At 36.1% G+C, this 26,898-nt stretch overlaps 1 pseudogene; it reads left to right on the top strand.

Moving 5' to 3' along the window:
* The first annotated feature begins 500 nt into the window (after positions 1-500).
* Positions 501-26,898, top strand: part of LOC127189846 (developmental pluripotency-associated protein 2-like) — a 57,103-nt pseudogene continuing 30,705 nt past the window's right edge.

Raw genomic sequence — 26,898 nt, 5'->3', positions numbered from 1 at the left:
ATGTTGAAAACATACAAAAGCTGTTTGAATTCTCTCCTCTCTGTCTCACCAAGTTAACTAACACATGTCCTTCTTAGAATGGAGTGAGAATTTTGGACTTCTCAGTGTTTACTGTAATTCATATTTCTTTACATTTAAGCAACTACAAAGTTTACAAAAAAGAAAATAAATAATTTGTTCTTTCTTAATACTTAAACTTATTTTAAATTCAATGTTTTTTTAGAAAAAAATTTCAAGAAAAATGATATATTCATATTCTCTCAATTTATCAGAAATAGATTCAGAAGTTGGAATAAATTTTGCTAAGAAACAAGCTATGTCATATTTAATATAATATTAATTGAAAAATAAATATTAAATTTGAGAAGCCAAAGTAGTTAAATTTGACCTGAACAGGAAATAATAAGACTTGTAAATAAACATCGAGAGCAGTGAAGTTGGGAGTGATTGAATAGCAACAGAAGCTTATGGCTTATAGTTCAGGGAAGATACGATTCAAAATGGTGGCAGAAGAATGGGATGGTACCATTCTCTATTTTCTCTATGAACTGAAGGGTAAGATGTCTATTTTCCGCTAGGACCTATATAAACCTATCCTTTAAAAATATAAGTGTGGAACTCTCCAGCACAAAGGTGCAAGCCTCAAAATGGGCACAGTTGTTCAAATACTATAGAGATAATCATTAGAAAAATGCCCAATTCTGGGTGGTATTAGCATCTGTGCTTGAAAGAAAGTACATAAAAATATCAGCTGTTTCTATACGAACTCAAGTATTTCCATTGGAATTCTATATAACAGCCAAATATTTCCTTGGTATATCTACTAAAATATATTTAGTAAATTAGTTTTGAGTAGCTGCTATGAACTAGGCATTACTGTCATATTGACCTGTGGTTGAAGGAGTGGTTTTTTTTTGTTTGTTTGTTTGTTTGTTTGTTTGTTTGTTTTTGACTCAGATATAATCTCTTGGGCAGTATATTAGTAATTTCTATATATTTTCAAAATCATCCCCCTATTGTAAGCAATTTAAATATTTTCCAAATGAACATGCCAAGCATTTTCCCCACAATGTGCAAGATTCCAAACTCTTCCCCAACACCAGCTACGGACATTTTATGTTTCTCTCCTCCTCTATCCTTCATGTGGCAAACCATTACCCTGATAATGTAAAGAGAAGCACTCAGGTTGCACTCATATCTTTACATGGCTTTAAAAGAATGCACATGCAGAGGGAACACTGAGGACGGAGATTCTAAGTCCTAACACGCATAGAATGCTTGGAGAATGGCTGACATCTGGGAGTGGCAGAAGGTAAGCCCCTAAGTGTACCGACATGAGTGTTAGTAGCTTGGAATGGCAAAGGTGAGGGAAGAACCTTTTACACCATGGAGCAAAAGAAAAAATAAACAGCCAATAATCCCATCTCCATAGGGAACCACAGTGACTGTGTCTCCTTACCGCAAAGGTCTCTGGCAAAAGAGAGATCATCAGGAATTAGAAATATGACAGAAAAGCTCTAAAGTAGAGCAGTCTATAGACAAAGGACATCAGAGCAGGAAGTGCAAGGAGGCTGAAAATGGAAGACCACTGATACCAAAGGTGTTCTGGTTTGAGAGAAAAGCTGCAGAGAATGGCTTGCACTTGCTGGGCCTGTTGGTAGGACAGACAGAGATTGCAGTGGAAGAATATTTGCATGTGCGGTGACAGGAGCCTTCCAATGCAAAATCCAGTTTCTTTGCACATTGAAGTTCTAATATAAATGTTCTGCACTTAAAAGTTCTTAGTGAAATTTAACCTTTAAAATATCCTGTTTGTAAAATCCAACAGCTGCTGCAACCAGGAGAGTAGATTTCCGAATTTGTAACATGTAATTTTCTTAAGACTAAATTTTAAAAATAAAATTATTACAAAAATAAAACATTGGGAAAGAAAAGCAAATTAATAGTAGAAAGAATTAGTACTGAATTGGTCTAAATGGAAGTGGATTTGTAAGGGTCTGGGTAGTTAGCTCAGTCAGTAATATGTTTGTCTTTCAAGCAAGGACATGAGTTTGACGCCCAGAATTTATATTAAGAAAAAGTTGCAAACATATATGCTAGTAATCCCAGTAATGGAAGGTGGACACATGTGCGAAATTGAGGCCTGCCAGCTAAGTAGGCTTTGCCTAACTTAGGAATTCCAGACCAGTGGGAGATCCTACTTCAAAACAAAACAGTGGAAGGATGAGCTGGAGAGACACCTCAGCAGTTAGGAGCACATGACACTCTTGCAGAGACCACAAGTTTAGCTCCCAGATCACGTGGGTTGATTTACAACCATCTGCAACTCAGTTCCAGGGTCTCTCACTACGTTTTCAGCCCTTTGTGTGTACCAGGCATGCACATGGTGCAATACATACTTACAGGTAAGCTGTTATACATAAACACACACACACACACACACACACACACACACACACACCTTAGAAAATGCCAAAAACAATGTAAAAAATATTCATAATTCCTGAGACACAAAACCCAAGGTTTTCATTAGGCTTCCATGTGCTTGTGCTTATCTCTATACGTACACTTTCACACACTTGTGGACACACAAAAGACTTCAAAGCAAGGGTGTGGCTCAGTGGTGGAATGTTTGCCCAGCATGCCTAAGGCCTCAGTTCAATCTCCAGTCCTGAAAAGAAATTAGGAACATGTATAGCTACATTTCTATTTTCTTAACCTAAAATACGATGCCTCCTATTTTGTTCAAACCAGTAAATACAAGTAGCCATTATTTCAGCTACGACATTCAGGTATGTTTGACACTGAAGGTCTTCTGGAACTGAGAGTGCTGTGATACAAAGGAAAGACACGTGTGCTTCTGAATCCTCCACAGCGTTCGAGCTTATTGTGCTTCAGAGATTAACGTTAACACCTCACTTTCTATTACCTTAAACTCAAGTAAAACATTGCTTATATTCCCACATGAATTATTGGAAAACAAAATAACAATCCCTGCAATTAGTCCTGGGCAATTAGTATTCTGTCTCTATTTTTACATAGCTCATTCTTTAGACAATTGCTTTTATCAGTCTTCTGAAAAAATGCCTACAGGACTCTTTCAAAGACACAAGATGTATGTGTGTGTGAGGTGTGTGTGAGAGGTGTGCAGTTGTGTATATGTGCATGTGTGTTTGTATATGTATTTTCATCTGTGTGCATGTATGTCTGTGTGTGCATATGCATGTTCATGTGTCTGTATTTGTGTATGTTTGTTTTGTATATATGTGTGTATGTGCACATTCATGGGTGTATGTGATTATGAGCATCTGTATGCATGTGTGTTCCTTTATGTCACTCTCTCACTAGTTCACAAATGCCTTCAAACATCCCAAAATAGATCTCCTTATGCATTAGAAACATGTGGTTGCAAATTCCAGAAGCAGGAGTGAGTTCTGAGCTAGATTCAGTGTCAGGATATTTTTCTGCATTAGCTAATTGGCATTTCTTCCCCTACTTATATTTTTTTTTCTGCTAAATAGAAAAGGCTATATTCCCTAAATTCCAGAATCCTTCTAGCAGCATTTTTTCACCCACAGGTATCTTTCTATTTGCATGTTGTATTAGCTTTGCATTCTACCTTTTATCTTTGGGAACAACAGAAATAAAAATCCCCACATGATGAAAGAACCTGAATATATTTCAGTATTAACTATGCCCAGTTATTGCAATGGACAAAGGATGAAGAACTCTTCAGAGGGGTGATATTTATGGAACACCAGGAATTCTTCTGCCATCAGCATGTGCTGAGCTGTCATGAGTGTGCACAGACAATTGCTAAGGTCCTGTTGTCCTCACACTCCTAGGCATGTGTGATCAGGTAGATGACTACACACTATTTTATGTGGTTGATGGATTATTCCTTCACATGTGCCTCTGCCAGCTATTATTTGAAGAAAATCTGGATAATAATCAGATTCTCATATTTTTTAGGAAATCTCAAACAATATCAAACACACACACACACACACACACATACACCATATACCTTTAACACAAAAGACTACTCTTATGAATGTAAACCTTGGCTCAACTAACATCACTAGAAATATTCCCTTATATATATATATATCATTCATGACCATTTCAATAAGGTTGTATATAGCTATGTGGAGATTTAATACCATTGAAGTCTTGCATATTGCTCATCTTAACTTTCTTCTGGAAATACTTGCTATGAACCTATGAGAGTGAGTTAGTAAAAAAATCCTAGTCTAGGAGCTATGAAAGAAATAGTTAAGTCGATGGGTGTGGGGCTAAAAAGCCAAGTACCCCATATGGAATAGGGTCTAGCAAGCAGGAATGTGGGCAAGGAGAGTGGATATAGAAGAGAACGTAAAAGTATAAAATTGGCAAGGATGGAGAATATATTACTAATAAGACACATTTCCTTGCAAATTTTGTAGTTGAGCAGACTATAAATAATGTGTGATCACAGAAATTCTCAGAAAGTGAACCTATAACTTCTAAGCAGAAGTGTTGTAGCAGAAAATAAAGGCTAAATTTTAAGTCAAATAATTCAGTTGTGCCACAAGGATTAGTATGACCTTGAAAGGATAGTCAGTTTTCCTTGTCCTTAGAAACATACTGACAAACTTAAAAGATGACCCAAATGCTTCCTATCACAAATATTTTACGATGTCACTCTCTTGAGCCCTTCTCTGATGAGATAGAGTACTCAAGCTAAAAATCAGAGGACTCCTAGGAAAGTCTCAATTCAGAAATGCCTTCTGAAAAACTGAATCAATGTATTGTGTGAGATTCTCTACTTCTCAAGAATCTATCCATACTTTTACAACTGCTATAATGTCTTCTTCCATCTGCCATGTGGCAAGCAGCATTCCCAGGGGTTTGAATGGCAGTGGAGAGAATATTCCTAGAAGAACATGTTGATTATGAAGTCTACAAGTCACAGGCATTGGTCTCCCTTCTTGGTCAGCTATACCCATGTGCTTTCATTTCTTGCTTCCTAGTACTTCTTTGCCATTCTTTTATTTATTGTGTGTGCTTTCCTGTGGGACATTCCCTGTGCAATTTGTGTTTAACTTATATTTATGACTTTACTTTTGAAAGTACTTTCCTTTCAGTCTATAGATAAAACATGGGTTAGAAACATTTTTAAAATTTTTATCTGACATATGGCAGTAAACTATGAAGTCCTCTCACAATCAACTACCTTGCATGACATATTAATGAAATAAGACACACACATAAATTGATGGGAAAATAGGCCTTTTCCAGAAATAGGTTAATCATCTTTAATAACTTTAATAAGGTTAGTTAAGGTGATTAATTTGACTTTTGCCTTATCTAACAGTTTAACACTTTGAATAGCAAAGTAATGTTTATAGAAAGACAGCATGAAGTAATGACCCTGACGCATTACTGTGCTTGGTTGATACCAGTTACTCGATGCTGACAACTGGTAGATCTCTTTATGTGGAAGTTAAGGCAGGATGTTAATAGAACTGCTCACTGGTGGACTGAGCAATTAAAGAATGGAAGGAAGAGTATATCAGGCAAGAAACACAGATGCAAAGAACAAATCGTATACACTGTATATTCTGAAATACCAGAAAACATGATGATATAATTTGTAGTTTCTATAACTTATAGGTATGTTCCTATAAACTCGTGAAAAGGTATAAAATGTGCTTCTCGGTTAATGAGGTAAATTATTAAAGTGAAAAAGAAATGTCAATGAAAATGAAATCTGAAATGTTGGAAATATATCTGCATTGCTAGTAACAATGTAGGAGCATATCCAGAGTTGTCAAAATGAGGAGTGTGAAAAAGGTCACTTCAATATCTTGGTGCATCTAAGCTCCTCTGTGCCTTGGCAAATGGGATATAAAGTAACATCTACAATTACAAGAAAATCATATGTTAAATTAAACCGCACATATAAATCTTAAACTGTTGACTCACTGATTCTACAAATGTTACCAAATGGAAGAATAAGAGATAAAACCACTGGAAATTTGGCACTTGCTTATTGTTTAGTGTCTTGGTAGAAAATGAAAGAGAGGTAAAAATAAATAAATAAATAAAAGGCTGCTGGAACATTTAGATAAAATTGTCTCATGATCTGCAAGAAAGAACCAGAGAAGAGTGTAGCTACTGGAACTCGTGTTTAATGAAACAGAAGGACACAGCTTTTTCAATGGAATGATGGCTTATGCAGTTAGGGAGGTGATGTGCAGCAGGTGTCAAGGAGGAATCAGAGGAGTAAACTATGAATCTTCCTTTTCCCGTCCTCTATAAATATGTAAGCACTTCTCATTGGCTATGTCTAATGGGACAGGGGAGCCTTTTCATGTTTTCTCCAAACATCGTGATCCCCAACACAAACTAGTCTGGAGACAGGCAGAAGGGCAGGTATGAAATAACAGGCACAACTGGCCAGAACACAAGGAAATTAAAGGAGAACACAGAGGCCATTTTGAAAGTATAATTCTACATGAGAATAGAGACAGAATGTGTTGAGAAAACAGGACACGTGTTAGAGATTAGCAAGAAAAAATGTATTCTTATCCTCATCTCTCTCTACAGAAAAATAAATAGATACTTTAAAATAAAGCATTAATTAAAATTTTAGTAATCAAGTACATAATTCATATTTACAGTGTATTTTCTATGTAATTTTTTTCATGTAAAGATACGTCATCCTAACCTAGAAATTTATTCCTATTAAAACTTTTAATACTTCTGTATGGACATTTTACTTTTCACATTTTAATATTTTAACATCCCATGTTTTAAAAATATCAAGTTATTGTTGATGAGGATTAAGATTCAAGAAAGACTCCAGGAAGAAACACAAAAGGAAAGTACAGACAAGGACAAGACCACCCAGTAAGAGGAAAGAGTGTCAAGAGCATACAAAAGTGTCAGAGATATGTTTGGTCTCTCTGTGAGGAGTCCCACGAGAACACCAAGCTAACAGCCATAACATGTATGCAGAGGACCTGGTACATTCTTATGCTGAGCCATGCTTGCCAGTTCAGTCTCTGGAAGTCATATAATCTCTGTTTAGTTGATTCAAAGGGCCAGATTATCCTGGTGTCCTTCATTCTCTTTGGCTCATTTTTTGAAAGAAAAAGGAGGAGAAGGAGAAGAAGGAGGAAGAGGAGGAGGAGAAGTGAGTTGGTGTTTAATGAGACCAGCAGTCAACTACAGGTATTCACATATGTAGTAATTAATTCAACCATGCTGTTTTTTTTAATATTATGACACAAAGTATAAGTGCATAGAAACATAATACTGTATCCAATAAGAATGCACAGTTACTATTAATAAACACAGAAGGCAAATTTGAGGCATTAGAAAGAAGCTGAAAATAAACATAAAATTGGAAATTGTATGATTTCTGAGTGATTGTAAACAGGATTATGCATTATTATTTTGCCTCATAGGAAAAAAAATCCAAAACCAAATGTGCATTTTCCAAAATAAAGAAATAGAATTGTTAGCTTTGGGAGTAGTTTTTGTGTGTATCAATGGTTATAATGCCACTCTTTACTCAAAGAACTGATAGTTCCAATTTGTTTAACTGAATGCCTTGTGGATTAAATTAGGCTAAAGGAGGCTTTCTTTAACCCTAGGACTGTTCATAGTGTTCTGTCTAATGTGTCGAACTCAGGCATAACCATTACACTTGCTGCTGTTACTGGAAGTCTCCTCCTACTTAAAGCAGCCCTCCTTTGAAACTTTGATCCTGCCAGTTTTGCTTTATTGCATCAGGTAGAGCTCTTCCTACTAATAACAGTGTGATAAACTGTCCTTTGTCACTGAAATACAGTGCTTCTCTTCCCACTTAATTATTCACTGGATTCCCATTTGATCTGATCTGTCTCTTTCTCTCTCTCTCCTCCTTCCATCTCACTCTCCCTCTACTTAATTTCTTCACAACATGAATATGTTTATACACATACTCAATTCAACCATTTACTTTAGACTATTTCGAGTCACACCTAAGAAGATTTATTTGTTATTATAAGAATAAGTAATTCCTTACTCTGTAAATGGGTAGAGCTCTGTGTCAATACCTGATTCTTGCTCCTTTGTGGTGGAGGTGGAGAGTTCTTTTCCCTCTCTTCAGTTGTTTTGTCCTATTTCAAGATTTTTGTTTTGTCTTACTTTATTAATATTTCTTAGAACAGAGGTTCTCAAGCTGTAAGTCTCAAGCCCCTTGGGGGCTTTATGATCTTTTCCCTTTTCACAGGTGTTTCTCAAGACCATTGGAAAACATGAAGATTCATAACACTAGCAGAATTACAGTTATGAAGTAGCAATGAAATAATTTCAGGATTGGGGTCTCCACAACAGAAAAGGGTCACAGTATTAAGAAGGTTAAAAATCACTGTTTCAGGAGCTTATTTGCTTTCTAGTAAAAGAAGACAGAAATAGTGTGGATCCAGATTGGAGAAAGGGTGAGGTGGCACTGGGAGAAATAGCAGTAGGAAAAAGTGTATTCAGGATATATTGTATAAGAAAAATATATTTTAATAAAGGGAAATAATAATATAATTATTATATTATAAAATAAAAACTATTACTTAGTAAGTCCTCATGGTATAAAAACAGTAAATTTTTCATTTTTCCTAAGTATTTTACTCTTATCTCCTTGTTCAATCTATGATATTTAGTAAGCACATTTTCATTATAATTTTAATACTGTTAATATCTTATTCCAATAATTGTTTATGAAATACTGTACATACATATATAAACACACATTTTTATGTATAGAGAAACTCAGCTAATGCTATATCGACTTCTTTTTTGTGAATGCTTTTTACTATTTTTGTGATTGCTTTTCCAAAGTGAGGCTTAGTGTATTTCCTAGTGAAAGTAATCATATAAACCTTAAAGATTCTATGTATCCTATTTCCGTTTTATATCAGTGTTACTATTAGGAGAATGTTCCTGTTTCTCTGTCTTTCTCTTTGCCCTTTAGAGCCGTCTAAGTGTCCATATATTCTTCTGGCATGTAATATTAGAAATTTGAAGGCATAATTGAAGGGTCTGGATTTTTGTAGATAATTTCATTTTATCCTTGAATTCATATAAGACTCTACTGTAACACTTCAAATTCTGCCATGATATGTTACTTCTTCACTCTCCTTTCTCCTGGTAAATCCTTTAGAGCTGTCCTCTGACATAAATTGAACCAGGTAACTTTTGATTTCTGTCCAGTGATTCAGAAGCAGACCCAGAAGACCCAAGCTCTCTGTGTGCAATGGGACATGAGAGGCTGACTCTCTCTCTCTCATCTCTGAGTTTGGTTAAGCTGTTGACATAAACAGAGACTTTAAAACCATATATTTTATTCTGGGTGACTACGTTAAATTTAAATATTAAGCCTCTTTTCTGGTTCTACAGAGAAAGCCATAAATGCAAGAAATAGACAAGCTCTACCTTCCTCCGAGTTTCCACTCAGTGTGGCTCCTTGGCTCCGAGCACTCATTGCGCGGCATCTGACTGAAAAAGTTACAGAAAATGGGATGAGCATGCTCATCCCTGAGCCTAAAGCCACAGCTTGTAAAACAGCATACAAGACCAGTGGCTCTGTGAAAAGCAATCCTGGGACAGTGAAGAATAAGCATGGCAGGGACCTTACAGTAAGAAGTGGGGGTACCCCTACTCCAAAACATGTTTTAGTATTTACTCATTTGTTCTATGAAACTATGATCTTCACAAGTGTCTGTCAAGTTCTCACTATGGGTACCGGTCAATACTGACCCAGGATCTCACGAATTGGACCATACATTCCATGTTGTACCACGCACTGGGCTGAAAGGGGTACCAGAAGCGAAACACTCTGTAAGGCTTTATTTCTAACAACTTAATTGATTTATTTTTCTTTTCCTATTATTTTCCTCATTAGCCAACATCTATACCAGTTGACCTTTAGTAAACTGAACATGAGTTGAAACATTTAATGCCAGCACTCCAGGAAGCAGAGGTAGGTGGATCACTGTGAGTTCAAGGCCAGCCTGGTCTACAAAATGAGTCTAGGACAGCCAAGGTTACACAGAGACACCCTGTCTGGAAACGAAATGAAACAACAAAAAAAGAAACAACATTCTGAATACAAGTTCAAAATGAGCAGAATGTTTTGTAAACATTGTTTATATCAAAAGTGCCACATACTATCATAGCTACAATTGTCCTTTACACCCCAAACTCCTAATAGACCAGCTCTAATTAAATGAAAAATAAAAAAAGTGTATCCAGATTTTCAAGAAAAAGATGGGTTCAATTCTGTAGTGTTGAGAACCAGGTCCTAGATGCAAACACAGTCAGATGTGTATTGTCTTATCTCGGAGTGATATGAAAAGGGTGTCTAGACCCATTGGCAAAGTCAGTCCCACAGATGGACCTGCTATCATCACCTAGATAATATTATCTATAAAACATGTAGAAAGTCCAAATGGATAAAAGGGCTTGCAAAGAAAGGGAAGGAGGAGGGCAAAAGACATACTAAGTCTCAAGATCTTTTGGGTCAGACAGTAAAACCAGAGAAGCTCTTCCAAGAAAACTAATTTTCTTGGGTAGTCCCAGATTTGATGAGCACGAATGGAAGTCAGAGGAAGAAGTAACTATGAAGGGAAGATGTGTGGTGCCTTAGTCTAAATATGGGAATGCTCCAACCATACAAGAAGAAAACTGCAATGTCAACTGCAGCTACTACTGTTCAAAATAAAGTAATGGAGACACTATCCAACTCGAAGCATGAGAGACTTTGAAGATAAATTCTTTTGCTGATGAAGGTTTTTAAGAGATGTAATTTTGATAATACGTTCTTGCATAATAAATTATTTACAAAAATAACTAATAAAATAAGTGACTACCTTATCCACTTATTTGCCACATGTGATTCCTTGTGTGGGTAGTGTGGCACACTTATAATACGGGAGGTTAGTCATACTTTTTACATAGAATCCAAGCTCCCTCAGAGCATAAGAGTAAACATTACCACATCTTCTTAAATCTGATTCATCAATCTGGCAAACAATAGATTCAGCCACATTTTAGTGATTACAAATACATTACAGAGCAAGTTCAGAACCAAGGGCCGAGGGGCTGGAAAGAGCATGAACACTAGAGGTGCATGATTTTTAGAGTAGCCAAATCATAAGTAACCAAGAGCAGAAATATATACAGAGTAGATACAGATACCTTCCTGAATAATGTTGTCTATGCTTTTCTGTATTTCTTTGGGAGATCTTGTTTTCTAATCCTCAGAATTTCTAAACTAATATTTATACTTGGGGAAATAATATTAATTTTCTGCAGGTTACAAATGGTTAGGGTCAAAACTTGCAAATGCCATTTCCATTTTTTTTTTCAGAGAAGTGAAAGTATAAATAAATTGAAAGATAGTCTATGCAATGTGTTATATACTTAAACAATAGTGACCTGAAACAGTCCTCTCTAAACATGTAAAGACATCTCTACACCACGTTTTTCTTTTTGTGTGTGTGTCTTTAAGAAATATGACTATTATTACATTTGTTTCTTAGGAATGCATTCCCAGACAGAATTGACAGAGTACTTTTTAAGCCAAGAAAGAAGAAGCCTAAACACAGAATCTGTCAGAATCTTATGAGGAAAAGTCAAATAAAATTTTAGTTATCTAAGAATAATCACTAAATCAAATATGAAGGCAAATAACACAGAAAGAAGGCTGAAGCCTATAAGAATCATCAGACTGGAAGGATATCTAAGTTAATTTTTAAGGAATGGTACTAAGTATATTATAACTGCACCCAAGTTATAGACATAGCTGTATTATTTTGTTTTCAGTACCTCACATTAATAAGATTTAGATGATTAAAACACATATAAAGATTATGAATAACCATTATAAACAGTGTTTATATACACAATTTTTAATTTGACTATCTTTTACATTTATTACATAATCCTTGTCTGTGTGGTAGATATTCTCATTTGAGTTCTAACGATAATTGAGATTCTCACTAACTAGCAAAAGTCTTTATTCTGAAATTCCACATTCACTCTACTATAAAATCACATCATTTTAGTTTTCAGTGTCAGAGATTTAAAAGATACCTTCTTACCAAATCAGTAGCAGTGTATTATGTGAAATTATCAGGAAGTAATAACATCCTGAAGGCACAGTTTACAGGCCTTGGTAATAGAACAATATGATAGGCAGATTTGGGCCCAGGGGTCCCGCTCAAACTAAGGCACCAGCCAAGGACAATACAGGAGGTAAACTTTAAACCCCTTCCCAGATCTAGCCAATGGTCAGAATATTCTCCACAGTTGAGCGGAGAGTGTGATATGACTTTCTCACGTACTCTGGTGCCTCACATTTGATCATGTCCCCTGGAGGGGGAGACCTGGTGGCACTCAGAGGAAGGACAGCAAGTAGCCAAGAAGAGACTTGATACCCTATGAGAATATACAGGGGGACGTAATCCCCCTCAGGAACAGTCATAGGGGAGGGGAATAATGGGAAAATGGGGGAGGGGAGGAATGGGAGGATACAAGGGATGGGATAAACATTGAGATGTAACAAGAATAAATTAATAAAAAAAAAAAAAAGAAGTTTCCAGCACACCAGACAATCCCAATCTAAAGTCCACATGGAAGTGAAATGCCACAAATCTTCCTTCAGAAAATTTCTCTAAATTTTGAAAATTTAAAGTATTTGTTGATTGATAAGTCCTGCTGACACTGATGTTATTTGAAAGGGAAAGTCGCATCCAGGAGATGGAACAATCATGATTTCCAAAATTTTTCTAAAAAGCCGGAAATGTCAGTGGGGTATGTCTCCTTTCTTCAGTGATGCTTAGTCACTTTAGGTCCTCCTCTACCTGTAGTTGAAAATAGCAACCAGAGGACTATGCAATGGTTCTGCAAAAAAACACGTAATGTGCTTTCAGAACACCTGAGTTGCTTTCCAGAACCTTCATGTAGCAGCTCACAACTACATGTAACCTCACTTCCACAGGAATCCAATGGCCTCTTCTGGCCTCCTCTGCACAGTACCCAAATTTATGGACACATGACCACCCAGAGACACAAACTCATACACACAATTTTTATACATTAAAATAAATATTATTAAAAAAAGGATAGAGCAGTTTATTTAATTAAGTCAAAGCATTCAACAAGGTCTATTAGACTCTATAAATAGTGACTAAAATCAATGTTTTGACAAAGTCTAGCTGGACATAGGTGCTGAAACCAGAACCAGGTACCATTAGGTGCTATAGAAGGAGACAACATGAGAACTGAGGATCCTGGAAAGAAGAGTTTGTCGAGCTGAGCTGGAGAGAGACATCTGAACAGATATAATTAGTATTTGTTCATTGATAACTATTGATGACACTGCTGATATTTGCTAGGGAAAATCTCATCTTAGGGATAGAATAACCATGATATCTCAAGATGTTCCATGATCCAGTTTCTCTTATAGAATCCCATAAAGTATTGAGAATACATCCCATCACCATTTTCCTAAAGAAGGTGACACAAGCTGTGCATAATTAAAACAGGGTCAGTTTTAAATAGAGTGCGCTCCATGATATATTATTTGAAGAATTTCTCTGAGTTTACATATTTTTCTTCAATCAAGACAATCATATATTTATCTTGATGTCCTTTTTATAAAGACTCTCTGACCTATTTCAGGATTCATGACCAAGCACATTATTTGTGTGTAAGTTATCAAGTTTCATTTTACTAAGTTCTCAGTATTTTACAATTTCTGCTGTTTGTAAATTGCAGTAGATTATGTTCCTTTGTTATCTTTTGACTGATTTGTCAACCAAAAGAAAGCCAGATTGGGTGTTAAGTTGTGTATCATGAAACTTCAGGTTTATGAGATGCTGTCTACCTTACCACAGTATAAATAAATAAATTATATCCATATTTTATAAATTTGTCTATGAATGTTTATGTCAAAGGAACGCTTTTGACTATTTCATTTTAGTCATTTAACTTATAAACAAAATTCCTGCTTTGTGAGTTTTTGAAGTATGAATTGTTGTTATTCCTAATTAAGAATTTTAATTCCTATGTATTGTTAGGCCACCTACTTAATATTTCCCTTTTATTCTATTTGTAATAGAAAATCAAATAGGTCAGTTTCTTCAGATTTATAATCGTATTCAATGAGGTAACTTCTGTGCAACCCTTACCACGCTGTGAAGCACAGGCATAAAACGTTATTACTCCTTATAAAATATTCCACAGAGGAGTCAATACCATTGTGAATTATTTTCAAAATTACTCATAATTTTCATGCATATATATATAGTGTGTGTGTAGATTGTTTAATGTTTGTGAATGAGAGAATTAAGCTATGTATCTTATCAGCCTCAGTGATGAGTATATATGTATCTGTTTTACTCGCTTCCTTTTTATGCATGTTTTCAAAATTACAATCCTTTCATACTTATTTTGTATTTATTTTATTATCTCATTATACAGTGGCTGTTGTATTTCTTAAATGTTCATGATTATATTTAAGCAAAGTTGTCATTCTGAAATTAACAGTAAGAGACTCACTAACGCAGTGCCAAATGTATCACTTCACAGTGATCCAGGCATAAATCTGTGCATTATCACATCTGTTTGTTAGTAATCATATAGAAGAATGAACATTGTAAAATGAACTGAATTGCCTGCTTTTGCTCCTCTCTGCAGTACCAAAAACTCAGATCTGATATACTAATCTAACCAAAATTCATGCAAGTGGGAGCAGCTACAGCTTTTCATATATATATTTTGCTACATTATTTTGAACTAAAAGTAATCTTTCAAAAATGCATGTTAGTATCCCAGATGGAAAAGTAGAAATGGAAAATAGAAAAGATATTTCACTTGGTTTTGGAAGGAAAGCACATCAATTAACAGATTTTAAATTATTGGCCTGCTTTCACAAATTAATGTATTTTGAGGCAGTGTGTGCATGCAGAAAGGAAGTTTCATAGTATCTGTTACTATTCCTTTAAGAACTGTAACTTGTGTAGAAAAAGTAATGAGTTGAAAGAATTAGAAAGACATCAGGAGCATTCTAACAATTAGAAGAATCTGTTAATTAGCACAAAATATGAATTTTAAGCTGCCTTGCTCATCAAATCATTTATTTTAATGAAGCAATGTTGATCAGAAGTCTTACTAACAAAAAATAATTATAAGAGAAAATTAAATAAGCCAAAGTATTCTGAAAAGTAGTGGTCCACATTTACAAAATGGGAGTCCACACAAAATGGGGATTACCAAGTCATTATTCCTCTTGAGAGTAGTTTATTCTTCTCGGAGTTTTCTCAGAGATAATTAGTCGGAATTTTCTTTTCTAAATATTAAAAAATTGTATTTCTACCACTCAGGAAAAAAATTAAACTGGCACCTTAGGATTGCCATTTTTGAGATAAGTTAGGAGTGACTTTGACCTCATTTGAAGAGAGATTATAATGCAGGCTTCAGGTTAATCACATCATATCCAGACTGAGAGATTCTTTCTGAAATGTAGCTTCCAAGGTAGCAGAAAATACTATGCAAGCTTCCAAAGGAGGGAAACAGTTAATACCCATAGCCGACTGTGAACCCAATGAGCCACAGTAACCACAATGTCAAGAAACATGTAAAGGTGTGTTAAGTGGGTCATATTGATGTAGCCTCCAGGTGTCCATGTGGACATAAGACCATCTTAATTCCAAATATGATTTGCAGGAGGGGATATATCTTACAATACAGAAATCATGCCTGATACCACAAAGCTAACTAATTTCATGGGGGCCACTTTGTTAGACCAGCATAATTCCTAACTGATTTCTTTATTTTTTCCCTTTTACTAAAAACAGATTTTTCTGGGTTTTTTTTTCTGATTTTACTGAAAACAGAATCCTGTCTGTGATTCCCCTCCCTCTCTTCATTCTTGTCCCTCCTCATCTTCCCTCCCACCCAGAAAGACTCTCTTTCTGTCTTCCATCAGAAAACGAACAGGCCTATAAGGGATTATAATAAAAATAAAATTTAATAGAACAAAAACTAACTCATCAGAACAGGACAAAACAAACAGGAGGAAGAGTCCATGGAAAACCAGATAGACACAGAGACCCACCCACTCACCAACTCAGGAATATTATAAAACACATTTAACTGGATGCCATAATAAACACACAAAGGACCTGTAGGGTAAAATGATAGACAACATTAAATTAGATATAAATAAAACTAAAGATAATCTGTAGACCCTAATATGACATTATGAAACAAGAAGTCTCCAAAGATGCCTTTGAGTTATTTTCTGTCAACCACCTAAGTTGGGCAATGCAGCCTATCCTTAAGAGTTTTGTTTCCACAGTGTGACTTCCTTGGAGAAAACTAAGTTTTCATTTGCAAGTGGTTATCAATTTGGAGATAGTTTCTGGTTTAGGGGTGGATTCATTTTCCATTTCTCCTTTCAGCTCTTGGGCTTCATTGACTGTAGTCCTGTACAGGTCCTGTGCATGCTGCCTCAGTCTCTGTGAATTCATATGTGAATCAGTTGTGTTAATTTAGGGGCCATGTCTCCTTGGTGTCCTGTATGCTCTCTGGTTCTTATGCTCTTTCTGCCACCTCTCTGTAGGGATTTCTGAGCCCTGACAGAAGCATTTGATGGAGACATGCTGTTTAGGGGTGAGTGTTACAAGGTATTTATTGTCTCATTGTGGGTCTCCACATTTCTTCCCATTTGCTTCAGGAGGAAGCTTCTCCGATGGTGGCTGAACAAGGCACTGACCTATGAGTACAGAGGAATATGCCAATTGTGTCATTTTATTGCTACGTTATTTTAGGTCAATATTATTTGGTTTACCCTAGGTCTGTGGAATATCTAGTCTCAAGTACTTGATGACCCAAGCAGGGTAGGGTTTGGGTTCAAATCCTGTGGAGTGGGCCTTAAATCCAATCTAGTCTTGGTTTGCTACTCCCACACGCTTTCTGACATCGTTACACTAACATACTTGCAGGGAGGACACTATTGTTGATCGAAGGGTTTGAAGCTGGGTTGCTGTTTATGTTTCTCCTTTGGTAGCAAGCAGAATAACTTCCCATAGCAAAGACACTGGAATATAGGAGAGAAGACTCTACCTGGACAATCGCCCAACTTCTCCATGTTCAGTGAGTTGTGTAGGTGTTGTCTTCAGCAGTGGAGCCTTTCCATACAGTTTGTGGAGAGTATCCTGTAATCTTTGGAAATAGTCTGAGTTGTTTATTACCATGTTAATCTTCCTGATACATGAGGATAGGAGATCTTACTATCTTCTGATCTTCTTCAATTTTTTTTCTTCAATGTCTTAAACTTTTTTTTTTTCATATTAGTCTTTCACTAACTTGGTTCAAGTTAACTCCTTATATTTTATAGTATTTGATGCTAGTGTGAAAGATACTGTAGCTCTGATTTCTTTCTCAGCCTATTTATTATCTGACGTATTGTGCCAAGATTTTATCATTTAACATTTTCTTTGAATAAGGTATCCATTTCTTCTATTGCATATTCAGTGCCTGAGAATCTCCCTTGTATATCTCTGTCTCTCTCTTTTAAACTACCTCTTTTTTTCCCAGTTTTTTGAGTAGCCTTGACTGTCCTAGACTCTCTTTGTAAACCATGCTGGCATCAAGATCACAGTAACCCTTCTGATTCTTCCTCCTCAGTGCTGGAATTAAAAGTGTGTGCCACCATGCCCGGCCTCTCTTCCATCTCTTGTATTCTGCTGTTGAAGTTTACTTCTAGGTTTCTCCTTGAGTGTCTAAATTTTTTATTTACGTATATCCCTTGGTTTGCATTTTCTTTATTAATTCTATTTCCACTGTCAAGTCTTTTATTATTTTATTCATTTCTTTCCATGGTTTGTATTTTCTTAGATTTCTTTAAGGGATTTATTAACTTCCTCATCAAGGACTTCTATCATATTCCAAAAAGCTATTTTAAGATCTTTGCCTTGCGCTTTAGCTATGCAGCACTTATCAGAGCATGCCTTGGTAAGGTTTCTGGGATTTAGTGGAGACATTCTATACTAGTTGTTATTAATTGTGCATTTCTGCTGACATCTCTGCATCTGGGTTTGAGATTATTACAATTCAGTGTGTTGAAATCCGGTCTTGTTTTTGTTAAGTGGATGTTTTATTCTTTGGTTTTTGTTGCTGCCTACAGTTCTCAGAAGAGTGTGGGGTCTTAGAAATTCTAATGTCCTACTAGGTGTGGCCACTTGAAATTCACAGCAAATGTGTTGCTGTGTACTGAGGTCTAACACTTTGGAATGGGGATGAGTTAGGGGTTGGTCCTAGGAGGACACATGGGGGGCGGGGAGTAGGGTGTTACACCAGGATCTGCTTCATCCACTGAGAATGGGTGCAGAGTGTGAAGGCTGCAACAGGTAGCCTGCTACACATCTGGAGAAGATACTGAGGGGCTGGATTTGAAGAAGAGAAGGGAAAGTGAATCTCCAGAGATACCTACTGGCCTTACCTCCATGGCCTACTAGATTCTCTGTCAGGTTTGGCTAGTTGTTCCCAGAAAATGCCTGCTGGAGATGGTGGCAGGGATAACAGGATAAGTGGGAGGTAGCTTTGAGAAGATCTGCATGCTCCATTGGACACGGGGACAGAAAGCATGGGTTACTTACAGCAGGTAGTCTGCTACAAAATTGGGGGTGAGACCAGGACATTGGGCATGGAGGAGAGGAATGAGGGGAAGATTGCAGTTAGGCTACCTGCTTTCCTCCTTAACTGCATCCTAAATCTTACCCTTTTATATACAGATAATGTAGCTATCCCTTCTCATCCAAGATGCTCCTCTTGACAGTAAATAGAGATCATCACAAAAAACCACAACTCGATCCAATGCAGGACTCAAATGATCATTAGTAGCCAATCCCCAGTGTGTGCATCTCCATCACAGCAAGTGTCTCTGTGACTCAAGGAACTTCTTTGAAGAGAGGGCAGAAAGAATATAAAAGCCACAACACAAATAAGTCTGTTGTAAAACAGTATCTCCTAGATGTGAGTGCATATACATGATCTGAAAAATGGTAATATCAACAGACATTTTAACACAGTAGGAGTAAAAACTCATGAAGAGACATCCATGGGCCAGGAAAGTGACAACTGATGAGAAAATGAGATCATTTCCTAGAGACGATCCTCATAACTGCTTTTCCAAAATTATATACTTTCAAAAAAATGTTTCAGTTTGTACTTGTTCATGTATGTGTGGTAGATAGATAGGTAGATAGATAGATAGACATGCATGGAAAAAGAACTCAGAATTCTTCTGATAATTCCATAGGCCCAGAGTAATATTTCTGTCTCTTTGTCCTTCTATAATCGACCCTTTCTATTGGGCCCCAAAATGTAGATTTAAATAATTTTTCTCACTTATGTATACAATAGCATTCTAACTGCTCCCTTTACTTACAAATAACTGTTTTAGAAGCCTTATAATGTCCTAAATTGAGAAGAATGATACATGAATCTGTGAGCTATACATGAGAATGATATTAGGCTTCCAAAACTATTAAAACTACATTTCAACATCATAAAGTAGCTTTTAGCTTAGAAAAATGTTTATTAAATAATACTGATATATTTATGGCTCTACTAGTACTTTTTTAATACATAATTTTTACTTATTTTCTAACTTTCGTACTGAAGGAAGAGGCACAAAGTAAGAATGCGGCCTTCACAGAGATACAAGAAGACAGCACAAAGAAGGTACTTAGGCTAGTGAGGATAATAACCCCCTGGCTGACATTTGGGATGAAACAATATGATGCTGTGTGACAACATTGCATTTCCCTTATCAACAGGCATTCAGAGACTGCTTCTGCATTTTTGCTTGTTTGTCTTGTTTTGTTTTTCTCTTTTCTTCTATTTTTTTACCCAACATTCATCTAAAATGGGTTGTTCTGGACTACTATAAAGGTAAGTACTATAATTATTTATGAATGCAAGCTCAAATACTACTCTTAAAAATCACTGTTACTTGTAGGGCAGTCTCAGTTTCAAGCTTCTGAAGCGTTAGGTTTAATAACACCAAGAGATGTCAACCAATACTGATCACCTTTCCATCAAGTGAATTAAGTCTAAAATATATTAAAGAGATTAAGAAATCTCAGTCACATTCATTCTCAAATGACTTCAAACTTTCAAGAGAATGCAGTATCCTTTTTTATTAATATCATCAAAAGACTATTACATCAAAATTTAAAAATGTATTCACCAATAAATGTTGCTTCCTCTAAAGATTTATTTTGAAATTAGCACTTTAATACAACAACAGACGAAAAATTTCTAATTTTAAATGAGGAATGTGAAATATTTGTCTGATGTGAAAGCTACTGTTGCAAAAACATGTAATAAAACACGTAATTTTGTATCAGTACTCTGTATGCCATTTGCCATCATATAGTAAAAAACATATATATACATATATATGTTGAACACACACACACACAAACACACACACACACACACACACACACACACACACACACACGAGCCAAACAGGTCCATCCTCTTTGCTATCCAGAGAGAATGGGTTGTAAATGCACTAAAGCTCTCAGTAATATTCAAAACTACAGACTTCAAAAATATCCTTTAATTTGTAAGGTACTAATAAATTATATATAATAGAGTGCTATATACTATACTGAAAGGATTTATTTTTAATTCATACATAAAATAGATACATTTTATTAATACACCCTTGAATGAAATGAACACAACACACTGCTATGTAATTGCACTTATAGAAAGTTTAAAAGCAGACAAAGCCAAACTGTAGCTCTGGCAGTTAAGACAAGACAGTCACTGCTTGTGTGATGACAGAGACATTTTGATTTAGGTGGATCACCAAAGGGCTAGTAATCATTGAAGACTTACCTGAAAGTTAATTCACTGCTGTGTTTACTTTACTGAGTATTGAACATACCAATTATTATTAAATATAACATATTTAAGCAAGCAAGTATTTTAAACTCAAGGTAAGCTTTGTGCTACTAAATTTGTGTTTAATATACTATATTAATACTCTCTGGAAAAAATAAAATGACAGAACTTGTCCTACGAGGATCACTAGCCTATAGAGAAAATTATAACAAAGAAAGCAACTGTAAAGCCTGCTGACAAGGCTCTGCAGGGATAACTCACACAGGCCCAGAATTAGGATGAAGCTCTGAGACAGTGAAAGGTGATACAAGAGGTTGACTTAACTGAGACGATGATAAAAGCCGAGCAGTGGACTAACGTTTTCGACATCCTAAAAATCAGTTCATTCCCCTTTAAACATTTAGTTATCGACATGAAACTGTGTTCCAGTTTAGTTGTAGAATTTTCAAAGTTTGAAATGGACTAAATTGATTACTTCAATCATGTTTTTTTTTTCTAAAAAAGCATTGTATATCAAGGCTACAACAGCATAAGAAAGAGATTACAAAAAAAAAAATCTTAGAAGTTTAAAGAAAACGGAAGACTAATGCTCGAAAAAAATCCTATTTGACAAACATTTATTATCTTGGTAACTCTAAATAGTATTATGTCTTCTGTATTCTCCCTGACACATTTCAGTCTAAAATAGATTAAATAAGTGATAAAAAAAAATCCATGCTGGGCTTTGCTTTAGTCTGCATGCTACTGAGCAATCATCAAAGTTACACAGTAATTTAAGGGATAGATCTATTATTATCTGCCAATGATTAGGTCAAATCAGTCAGGTTGTAATCCTTATTAGTGACGACAAGGGTCCCTGTGCTACTGGCCCTTAATAACTTATAACATAGCAATGCTGTGGATATTTAATCAATTTGTGATCTTTCCCTTTGAGGCAAGCCACCTTTTTCTACAGAATGAATGACCTGCTCTGCTCAGCACAGCCCCTTTAGAAAGCCCCCTGCCTAGCAGCCTGTGTAGGTTTTAAATAGAAGACAGATTTTTCTGATAACATCTCATCATCACCTGGCCTAGAAGATTCACATAGAACTGTTCAGAAATAAAACTATGGAAGTATTGCCAGCCTGTGACTCCGGATACAACCGTTACATTTCAGCTCCCAGATGACCTATCTCTTCTTGGAACTCAAGTATACAAAAAGGCTCACAGATCCCCTTGCCAAATGCTGGCGATGTTTGTGAAAAGAGGAAAAAAGAGAAGCCAAACTGTAAATGCATGTCATCCATAACCAACCTACCTACCACCTCTTAGCTAAGGCCTTCACTTCGTTGTGATCTCAATTTCCATATCCCACAGAAACCCATTATCTCATCATTATTTATCATATCAAAAACCTCCTTTTAATTTTAACTTCAATAGATTGCCTTTTTATTATTTTTTGGGGGTGGAGTAGGTGATTACCCCCCTCTTTTGCGTTTCTTCCATCTATTTTTATAAAGATATTTACAACCTCTGGGAGAAGAGGAAATTGTTTACACGTATAATTGCAGCTAAAAATCAGACTGCTAATTTAGCGTAAACTGTTTGATCCAGAACATTGTTAGAAATTTAATTACTTGTCAAAAAAAGTAGAAATACTTTTTCATGGCTGAGCCTGTTAAGCAGGCAAGGCCTCTCAGTGAGACAGGCAGTGCTGAGGCCAGTGACAGAAGAGCATTGATTGATAGGTGCATCAGTAAAGAATATGTGTGTTTATCAAAATAAGTTTAACAACGGCTGATGTTTTTCATGGATTTTCTCAACAACAACAAAAATTACCAAAAAAAATTTTTTTAATTTATACAGAGAAAAAAGATGGTTCTTTATTTAATAAAAGGATGTTTCTTTTGTGAGGATCATAATGTTACTTACTTATATAAGTTGAATATGTACAAAGTGTAGTCTAGCTTAAATGTAACAGCTAAAATTGTAATTATTGTAAAAAAGCATGGGAAAAATTTCAGTGATCTTGGGTTTGAAAAATATGATATCTACGTAATCATCGAAAAATAAATAAACTAACAAATTATACCTTGACAAAATTAAAATTGTATATACTTAAAGACCACACCAATAAAAATAGAGACCAGCATGTTTAACCTAGGTTGGGGTTGGGGTCTGGCAAATGTGTGAAGGCTTAGAAGGAAGTTTGGCACAAACCTCTTCTATGTCTTCTATGTGCATGAGACCGACATTTTGAAACCTACTGTTTTACAAACTGTACGTATAACTAAAAAATAATGAGGAGTTTGGAATGAAAGCAGGTGGATGGGTGGGCAATGCTGCTCCCAGAAGTTATAGTCTTTAAGATGAAAAGCCACCATGTGCTGAGTAAGGAACACATCCTTGTGAGTTATAAACCTAGGTGGTTCCAATGCCTTCCCTCTAAAATAGCAATAACAAAACAAAACAAAAAAACCATAATGAGCACCCAGTTTCCTACCAGAACCAGATGGTAAGGCTCTGGTCTTGATTACAACCTTCTATGCAAGACATGAAAATAGTGAAATAGTTGAGCAACTAATTAGGGTAATCAAATGCTTGGTTGTTGGATTAGAGTCTCTATTCACACGATGGTACTAAAACCATCATCAATAGCCTATGGGTGAGGAGGACATGAGCCCAAAGAGGGTGTCATGTTCCTCTTGTTTCCCTAAAGGGACATGTTGATAATCTTCGTTCTATTTACCTTTATCCTCAAACTAAAGTTGATCTCAGCCTAGGGCAGAGAACTTCATTTTGGTAAAGGACTGTGGTTAATGCAATTAATCATATCTGATTCAAAATGGTGAAAGTGACTGTTGAACATTCATTCATGCATAAACTCAGCATCTATAACACCCCCCTTTCCAATGCCAAGGGACCCTTATGGAAGACGTCAGCTGAAAGAATGTAGACATCAGATAACGGGATGAGAGCCAACAGAGCTACTTGGTCAGGAGGCCACAGGTGGAATGGGTATCTGTGCAAAATTGGAGCCTTCATCAGTCAGTAATGTGTAGGCAAGGTGCACACAAGACTCCACTCCTCGCTGAGAGACTGTTTTTTCCTTAGTAGTCATTGGGGACTTAGTAGGAAAGAAGGAAGAAAGACAGAGGGGAAGGAGTGGAGTTAGCATAGGACAGTAAAGGAGAATTGAATATAATCACATTACTATTACATTTAATAAACATGATTAAAAATAAATAAATAAAAAGAATAATCCATGAAATTAAGAAAAATGAATCACTATTTAAATCAGCAGAGGATCTGTTTAGAAAAAGATATCCCTCTAAGGAAGATAATACAAATTAGTACATAAAATTAACTCATTTTAAGGATATTCAGCATAGCTAAATGTTTCAAAAGTTCATGATGCCACTTCTCACTAAATAGCTCTCCATGACCCAACAGCAAGGATGTGATAGAAAGGACATGGAAAGACTGGAAGCACCATATTCAACAAATGGGAAGGTAAAAAGTTATAGGATATTTAACAGTTTGGCAGTTTCTTCAAATAAAATAAAAAAAATATATTTCCCAGTTCCATTCCTTGGAAAACACTCAAGAGACTGGTGTGCAAAAGATCTTGCACTCAAATGTTCATACCAATATCCACTTACACTACGAAAAAAACAGAATTATCTAAATGTCACTAATATTTGGATGACAAAATTCGAGCTACCTGCACTTTGGAGTTCTAGTAAGTATTAAAAGCTGAAAAACTTCACATATTCCAAGAAGGATGGCCCCGAAAATATTATGCTACTGGAAAGTACCATCACAAAAGACCTACCTAACATTACAAGCTCAGATTTATATTAAATGTGAAGAATAAACAAATTTATAGAGATATAAATTAGTGCACCAATATCCTACTAGGCCCTGTGGAAGGAAGGTATGTGTGGTTGTTGAGTAAATGCTACAGATTACAGTTATTTTTTTCTTGTGGGGAGTTAAAAACTTCCTTGATATTGATGAGGATTGCACACATACTTAAATATTGAATCATACACTTTGAATATGATAATTACATTGTTGTGGAATCGTAACTCTAAACAAGCTGTTAAAAGTAAGATAAATTTCAGGGGGTGAAGCAAATGGTTGTTTGAATGAAAATGACCCCCAGGCTCATAGGGACTGGCACTATTAAGTGTGCCCTTGGTGGAGCAGGTGTGGCCTTGTTGGAGGAAGTGTGCCATTGGGGGTGGGCTTTGAGGTCTCAGAAGCTCACAGCTGGCCTAGTGTGTCTTAGTCTCTTCCTGCCACCACTGGATCCAGATGTAGAATCTCAGCACCAATATTTGCCTGCATGCTCCTACTCCTCCCACTATCGCATTAATGGACTAAACTTATTAAACTGTAAGCTAGCCCCAATTCAGGGTTGTTCTTTATAATAGTTGTTGTGGTCATGACAATGGAAACCCTAACCAAAGCAGTTATCAATCTTACTGCAGAGAATTGCAATAAACATGTGTATACATGAAATGCTGCAGGAGGATAATGGAAGTCAAATCCCATTTCTTGTGTGATGCTTAGCTTCAGATTTCAGCTTGCCACAACCTGGAATCATCTGGGAAGAGAGGCCCAAATTGTGACGGTATCCTAGACCAGCTTGGCTTGTGCGCATGACTGCGAGGGATAATCCTGAATGGATGTGGAATAACAATGGAAATGAAAGTAGGATAGTATTTGATTTCAGTCTACTTATCTTTTTGTATATTAGATGACTGATGTATGTGTCTGTGTGTGTGTGTGTGTGATATGTCTTTGTGTATATATGCAGATATGTATGTAAAATGTTTGATGAAGACATTTTCCAAGGGTTTTATTTTCTTTCTTTAAATACTGAGAAAGTTCACAACAAAATTTGAGATTAAATAAAAACTGGATTCTTGACTTTTTTTCCACATTGCTCATAAAGGTGTTTCTGTCTTCCATTCAAGCAAACATCAAATTCTAACAGCAAATATTAAATACTTTTGTCTTTAGTACACATTTTGCATCAGGTAGCCAAATCTGAGAATCAGCAAGAATTTAGATGCAGTAACTCGTATGTCCATCAATGCTTTGAAAGGAATCAGTAAAGGAGAGAACAAAACACTAGGTATGGAGACTGGAGACACGGTTCAGCAGATCAGACACAGAGAGCTATGTCTGTGGGGAGGACATGAGCTCAACTCCTAGCATCCACAGCAGGTGACTCCCAAGTTTCTGTAACTCACTCCAGAGGATCTGACGCCTCTGACCTCTACAAGCACTTGTACACACACACACACACACACACACACACACACACACACACACACACACACACACACTTAAATAAAATTAGGAATAAAATAAACAAGCACTAGATGCAAACTTACGTAATCCTGCTGTTGTTCCTTTGTATGACTCAAAAGGCTCTCTTTTCCTAAACCTTCCCAGCTATTCAAAGGCCATAGTGGTGACAATGAAGGGAAAGAATTAGCTATCCAGCTATGGAAGTCACCTGCAGAACAGGTGCTGAGTCCTAGGGAAAGAATGACAGCACTCTACAACCTTTCAGGTTAAGAGGTACTTGTGGACCTAGATCTTAAGAAAGGAGAACAGGACAATGTAGATAAGTAAGTGTACACATATTTGGGAAGAAATAGCCGCTATCTTAGTAGTACAGTGCCTTGCTCAGACACCTATTATCACACCACATTACTTTCCTGCCCCTATCCTTTATTACAATGCCCCCCTTTTTAAGGAAGGTTTTATTTTCACTCATCTAATTTTCATGGCTCTTTGTGACATTTGATATCCATTCATAATTTTGTGGTAGTCATTGTTTCTCTGGAGTACTTACCATGTGCTGAGGCCAGTCAAGGAACACTACATACATTCATTTGCATTTCTGAAAGGAAATGTTTTCTTATTCTCCGCATTAATTTTAAA

Source organism: Acomys russatus, chromosome 5, assembly GCF_903995435.1.
Source record: "Acomys russatus chromosome 5, mAcoRus1.1, whole genome shotgun sequence".
NCBI lineage: Eukaryota > Metazoa > Chordata > Mammalia > Rodentia > Muridae > Acomys > Acomys russatus.
The sequence above is the reverse complement of the archived record's forward strand: the minus strand, read 5'-3'. Positions and strand labels throughout refer to the sequence as shown.